Raw genomic sequence first — 7468 nt, 5'->3', positions numbered from 1 at the left:
CGGGTAAGCCGGGCCTGGCGAAGCAGGAGAGAAAAAAACTAACCAAAAATAGCTGCAGTCCTGTGGATTTGAAGAATTCGCTTTGACATGCCAGCGACACATAGAGGGCTTGACATTTATGCTAATCTATGTTTTAAAAAATACTCGCTGCAATTGATAATTTCTATGCAGCCATACAGCTTTTTAACGTCAGCAGTAAGCTATTTAGTTGGGCCTGGCGAAGCAGGAGAGAAAAAAACTAACCAAAAATAGCTGCAGTCCTGTGGATTTGAAGAATTCGCTTTGACATGCCAGCGACACATAGAGGGCTTGACATTTATGCTAATCTATGTTTTAAAAAATACTCGCTGCAATTGATAATTTCTATGCAGCCATACAGCTTTTTAACGTCAGCAGTAAGCTATTTAGTTGGAGCGAGGAATTACCTTTAGAATATAGCATCTGATTTTTGAAGCTTGTTTTTACCAAGACTGCGCCTTGAACCTCAATAAAATAGTTTCTCGAGTTAGCATCTGCAGTTCTCTGGAGCATGGATTTGCTCCCATGTCAGAGCTGCTCAGCTGGGAGGGGGGATTTGGAAGTGGACCATGAGAAGAACAAACCCCTCTGATGGAAAGGAATGAAGGCCCTTGGGTTACAAAGGCTTGGATGTAGACAAAACAGAGAGGGGAGGTGACTTGCACTCTGTCCTCCTCCTACATCTGCGCCTGTCCCTGCTGAAATCGAGAGCATCTTTTCAGCCGTAAACGAGGACGGTGAATCATTAGGTTTCCTGTTCAGCCTCTTGAAGTGATGGTCTGCAACCTGGGATGAAGCATTGGTGGTGGAAAAAATCCATCGCCACCACCACATCATCCTCGTTTCTCTACACAGCTTCCTAAAATGTGTGTGTGTGGGCGTGTGTGTCCATCTTTTAGACTAAGAAAGAGCTGAAGGTTTAAGAATCGGTAATCTTACTAGGAGTCAAGTTCTGATTTGGTCAGGGGTAATCAGTGAAATAGCTTTTCAACAGTGTAAAGCACCATGCGCTATTTCAGTCGTTCTTGTTGCTTACTAATGGTGTGCAAGAGTCTTGCTGCCTTGAGGAGGAGGATACTTGCGGTCCATGACTAATACTGAAAGCGAGAGCCAGTCAATTAAAGTTTTAGTCCTGAATTTTAATTACATATTAGTGGACTAATAAATAATACATGAAAATTTTTTTGAATGCATGTAGGGATTGAAAAATTATTCCGAGTACGTGTTGTGTAGAGACGGTATCTTGCAGCTTCTGAGAAATAAAATTTTCTGCAACTTTACTATTTATGGGGGAAAAAAAATGTGACTGCGAATGGGGAGTGGAACGGTCCAGTCGGAATGATCTTGCACCTTTTGGACTTGGGTGGGCTTCTGTTCTTGACTGACTGGATACAGGACGTGTTTTCTGGAAGCAAATGTGGTGACAGCAGTTACGTTCCCTGCAAGGAGGCTCAGGAGCACCAGCAAGGTACTGCTGGCTGAGATTTCAGAGGCACCAATGATGATGATGATACTCTGTCATCCTTATGCACGCAGCTCAATGTAAGTAGGGAAAACAGCGTCTGCAAGGAGCCTTGTTACCAAAAAGGAATGGATTTTATAAGCACAAATTAGTATCCTGCCTCTGCATAATCTCCGTTACAAGGTCATATACGGAATATATAGCCGTTATTTTCCCCTGCATATAACGAAAAAGCACATTATTTATCTGCACCTCTTTCCCATGCGCAGCTTACTACGCAGTAAATGACCTGTTATGGAGGTGAAAACCTACGTATTACAGAGAATTCTGCTGTCCACCAGATAAATGTAAATGACCAAAAAACATAAAAAGTGTTTTTCCCACCAGAATGTGGACTGCTGTTCTGTGGCAGTGCCCGTAGTGACCAGGGAAGGTCTGTCCCACATCTTGAGCAGCGTTCACCCTCCCGTGCTGCGCCTCAAGTCTTGGGGTGAGAGCTTCATTTTGAGGTGGGAGGATCCTCCTCTGGGAACCGGGTTTGACCCCAGTCTTGATTCCTCTCTGCATATGAGTGCTGATTACAACAAATAAAGTTGGGAGTTGGAGATTAAAAACTGATCTGGTCTTCTCTTGCAATAGCGTGTCAGAAGACCCTGAGTTACAATTCCTTGATATTAGTTTATTAATTTCAAAGTAGCTGAAACCACAAGTGGGCATTGTTCTCTGGCATAACTATGTGCGTTGTAGCGTCTTGTTACCACTGCTGCGGGACCATCAAGTCGTGCTGTTTCATCTTCATGCAGAAACTGTGCACGTGCAGACTCTATAGGTATCTTGTGTTGCATTAGGACTGTTGCTAACAACTTTCATGTTGCTTCCACTAAATGCTGTAAGGGAGTTTCCCTTCTCGGGACTCTTCTGTCTCTCTCTAAGATGATACTGTTTATGAGCTTTTAAAAAAGTCTTTGCCAAAAGCAGGTGATTGCTTTATTTTCCAAACACTTGGGCTGCAGAGTGACTCTGTATTTTCTACGTGTCCTAAAATAGGACAGCAGCAGCACCTAGGCAAGTGGATTGAAAATAGAAGTTCCTTGAAATGAGGCGCTGCTGTCAGTCTCTGTGATTATAGGGCTTAGTACGCAACATTACAGTTTTTCGTGGCCTCCAAGCTACTGAAGATGTGGGATTGCACCAGATTTCCAGTGTTTTTGTTTTCTTCCATCTGTTTCGTATTATGTATGAACGTTGGGTAATTATCGCTTGCACGGTACGGTGTTCCGCAGAATCACAGACTCCTTTGGCTTGGCAGGGACCTCCTGAGATCATCTCATCCAACGCCCTCTGCTAAGCAGGATCAGCCAGAGCAGGTTGCCCAGGACCGTGTCTGGTCAGAGTTTGAGCGTCGGCACAGATGGAGACTCTACACAACCTCTCTGGGCAACCTGTCCCGGTGTTTGACCGCCCCCAGAGTGACAAAGCGCTTCCTTGTGTTCAGATGGAATTCCGTGTGGTTTAATTCGTGCCTGTGGCCTCTTGTCCAGAGAAGAGCCTGGCTCTCGCATCCTCCCTCCCTCCGGGCAGGTACTTAACCAGGCTGCTAGGATCAACCCGAGCCTCCTCTTCTCCAGGCTGAACAGCCCCAGCTCTCTCAGCCTCTCCTCCTATGAAAGATGCTCCAGTCATTCACCACCTTTGTGGCCCTGGTATTTGTGGCAGTGTGTACTAACACATGGTATTTTATTTATTTTTATTGGCTAAGTATTGTTGTTAGCTTGATTTCTTAAGAAAATGAAGCTTGCGTGGTTGCTCTGCTAGGCAGTTGTCTCCAATAACTTAGGAAGCTGGTGGCCACTTTCAGCCATATTTGTAAAATAAAAAAAAAGGGCTAGTTAAAATTTTTGTGAAAAGCAAGAGAGAGAAAGACCGAATGAAGGTCCTGCCTGGAGAAGAGACAGGCAGAGTTTGCCAGCGTGCCGGTCAGTAGGAGGCAGCAGGACACTTGGCATGTGGGTCGGGGGCAGGTGGGTCCAGCTCTCGTTAGCCCGTGCAAATGCTGTCTCTCCCTGGTGTGTGCTCAGAAGACACATGGGGGTAGAGTTGGGACAGGGACAGGGCTAGGGGAGCAGGGGCAGATATCCCCAGGGAAAATGAACTTTACTGGGTCTGCTCTTAGTGAGACATTTTGTTTCATCTAAGAGGCTTCCCTAATGTTCTGGATTCTTCTTCCCTTGAAGAAAACCACCACCGTGTGCCCTAAATGCTGGTTCCTGCAGATTGTCAGCCGCGTTTGGGCACGAACTCCAAGATGAGTGTGCATATGTAAATGTACATAAAAGATTCCACAGACAGGATGCACAGAAGCACAGGGCTGCTCGGGGTACGTTAGCGTGGCGTCTTGGGGGTCAGAAAAGCAGGGCAGATCTCTGCCAGGCGTGGAGGTGGCCTTCTGACCTCTCATTCCATGAAAACTGCGTCCAGTTCATACATCACAAGGGAACGGTGGTGGCTGTCCAAAGAAACAAAAAATGCCTTAATAGCAAAGTAAGATCTTGGTCGATAGATTTGCAACATCAGTTAATGCTCATTAGGATTTTTAAAATGGCTGCTCATTTAACGTACATATGTGTATGGCACAGAGACAGGTACCCAGTGCTGGTTAGGGGGTCTGACCCCTCGTGAAAGGCTGTTGTCGCTTGTGTTCTGCTCTGTGGCAGTCCAGCACCTGTAAGCAGCCTCCACTGGAAGGTGGTTAAAGACACCTCTTTCTTAGGGAACGTGGCTGTTGTTTCTAAACGGTGACTCTTCTGCCTGCAGTGGTGGTGGGGTTTCCTGGAGGGCAGGTGATGGCCCAGGCTGGGCCTTTGCTCGGCCCTGGGAGCTGGGAGCCGGCACGCGAACACGTGGCAGAGCCTTCCAGGCTGCAGGTCTCAGAAGACGTGTTGTCTTGCTGTCAGACCCAGCTGAGGGCTGGGCGGTGCTGCGCCAAGCTGCCCAGTGATGTGACGTGAGCTTGGGTAGCGCGGGGAGCCCTTGAAGCGGTGTGTGCTGCCGCGTGTGACATTCCCAGAGGGCTGTCTTTTGAGTTGTCATCTTCTGGGCTTTCCCCATGGGTGTATCTGTGCTCTGGGTACTTTCACAGAATCAAAGACTGGTTGAGGTTGGAAGGGATCTCTGGAGGTCATCTGGTCCAACCACCCTGCTCAAGCAGGGTCACTCGGAGCAGGTTGCCCAGGACCATGTCCAAGCAGCCGTTGACTCTCTCCGAGGATGGATACTCCACCCCCTCTCTGGGTGACCTGTGCCAGTGTTCAGTCACTCTCACAGTGAAAAAGAGTTTCCTGGTGTTCAGAGGGAACCTCCTGTGTTCCAGTTTGTGCTCATTGCCTCTTGTCTTGTCACTGGGCACCATGGGAAAGAGACTGGTTCCATCCTCTCTGCACCTTCCCTTCAGGTATTTATATATGTTGATGTGATCCCCCTGAGCCTTCTCCTCTCCAGGTGCTCTAGGCCCTTCATCATCCTTATGGCCCTTCACTGGACTTTCTCCAGTATGTCCCTGTCTCTCTTTTACTGGAGAGCCCAGCACTGGACGCAGCACTCCTGGTGTGGCCTCACCAGTGCTGAGTAAAGGGGAAGCATCGCCTCCTCGGCCTGCCAGCAAGAGCCGAGTACACCGTTCGCCTTCTTTGCCGCAAGTACGCGTTGCTGGCTCATGTTCAGCTTGGTGTCCACCAGGACCCCCAGTTTTCTGCCAAGCTGCTTTCCAGCTAGGTGGTGCCAGCATATACTGGTGCCTGGGGCTGTGCTTCCCCAGGTGCAGGAGCCAAAAAGGATGTTGAACTGTAGAAGCCCTTTGCTGGCATTGCCGCCATGGGACTCGTATTGGAGAGACACCTGGGTGTCATCCTTTCCTGATTCCAAAAAGAAGCATCACCTCCATCTTCTGATGGCATGTTGCTGTGGCCATCGCTTCCTCTTTATGGCTTGCGATTTGCACTGTTATTTTACATGATAAGCATGTTCACTTACCAGTATTTCTTTTTTGCAATGATTGGAGATGCCTCCGGTGTGTTGTTTGAAAAGCAGTGGGCAGCGCTTCAGGAAGAGCTGGTCCTTTGTTGGAGGCGCCGCAGGGGTTTTGTGTGGCTTGGGGTGCTTAAAGAGCTCTCCAGCTGGGTGGCAGTGTTGTGAGTTCATTAGCTCCTGTAAACAGCAGAAGGGCTTTTGCAAATCACTCCCTTCCTCCAGTTTGTTAAGGGAATCTTTAAATATTGTCCCTCCCTCTGCACTAATTCCCTCGAAGAAGGTGGCGAGGAAGGGTGATGAAAGTGATGCTCTGTGCTCCAGCCTCTGGTGGTCTCCCCTGTGAGCGCTTTTTCCCTTTCTGCCCTGTATTTTCTTTCTCTGAAATGAATCCCAGCTTGGGAGGGCACTTTCTGTTTCCCGCCCAGCAACCCGACCTCACGAACAGCTGATTAATGGGAGTTTCTGCAGCTTGATGGTGACCTCACAGCGTCAAAGGAGAAAAGCATTTGGGAATAGCAGGTACCAGATAAAGAAAGGCTTTGCTTGTCGCGTGGATCCTTTCTGCTCCATGCAGTTGGAAGTAACTGGCAAGCATGCCATGCAGACTTGCTGCACAGCCCGCGTACAAGATCTGTCTCTGCGTTCCTCAGAATCCCCTTGGGCCGTTCCTGCAGCCTGTGGGCGCTGCCAGGTCTCACCAGCAGAACGAGCAGCAGCATCGGTGTCGTTGTTAGAGGGGGCTTCCAATTCACCTTGAGGCCTCTTTGGCAGTTGTCTTGATTTGCAAAAGCTGTTGGTCCCAGGGAAACTAGAGTCTTCATTTTCATGGAAAGTACTGTGACGTTTATAATGATGTTTTTCTACTGAGCATGCAAATGTTAGATCTCATATTTATGGCACTTTCCTCTTTACTTGTTGTAAGCTTCCAAGATAGACTCGTTTAGTTTTTCAGAAGTAAAAAGCAGCCCAAGCATGAGTGTCTATAAAGCGATCCCATCCATGTCTTCTGGGCAAGACAAACCCTAAATCATGGGGATATTAATAATATTTTCTCATTTTCTGTCTTTTGTCGGTGATATCACTTGAACACGATCGGAATTGATCACAATATTGCAGATTATGATTAAAACTCAGCAGCTGAAGGTAATAAAATAAACTTCACGTATTTAAAAAGTAAGCCACAACAAAAAATGTATCTGGAGGCCTACGTTTAACTTCGTATCAAAGCAGACAGCGTTAGTTGTAACGATTCTGGTTTTCTCCTTTCCCTTTTAAGTGGTAAAATAAACCTACTAGCCATCCTTACCAGTAGCGACGACCTCGTCCCTGCTTTGGCCTACGATCAGCACGTCCACCACGCGAAGGATGGTAATGTTTAGGTTCTGAGCATGCCTTTCCTTACAAAAAATGGTAGCAATAAAAGTAAATAGGATTGTAAGTCAAAGATCCCGTTGCCTGTCTCCTAATGCAGGACTAGGATCGATGTTAATGCAAGCAACAGTGATAGAGAGAATTCCTTCCTCCCCCTGAAGGTGAAGTAGGGGCCTTCGCTGGGAAATAACTCGGTGGTGTCTTTGCACTACTGGGACGTGAGGGTCGAGAGCTGCCTCTGCAAGCAGGAGGAGGGTTTGCCGCGGTTCCAGACTGGTTCCTGTCGGCGTGGCACTAGGGAAGAGACTGTCCGCGGAGGCTTGAGAGCAGCAGCGCCTCTCTTCCCTCTGCACGGTACGATTTTAGTATTATGTCAGTCTGCCTTTTCTAATTTGCTTCCTTCTTTGCACATCACTGCACCGGGAGTAAGGCAAGTCAGCATGCGACGGGCTGCGGGCCGCGGGCGACGGCGCGGGTGAAACCCAGGCTGGCAGCAGCGCAGTGTCCTGGAAGATGCGGAATGTGCCGGTCTGTTCCTGGGACCTCGTCTCCCACGGGATCTGTCTCAGCGGTGGACGAGCCAGCGCTGGT

Source organism: Egretta garzetta, unplaced genomic scaffold, assembly GCF_000687185.1.
Source record: "Egretta garzetta isolate BGI_Z169 unplaced genomic scaffold, ASM68718v1 scaffold452, whole genome shotgun sequence".
Taxonomy (NCBI): Eukaryota; Metazoa; Chordata; class Aves; order Pelecaniformes; family Ardeidae; genus Egretta; species Egretta garzetta.
Note: the sequence above shows the minus strand (reverse complement) of the source record.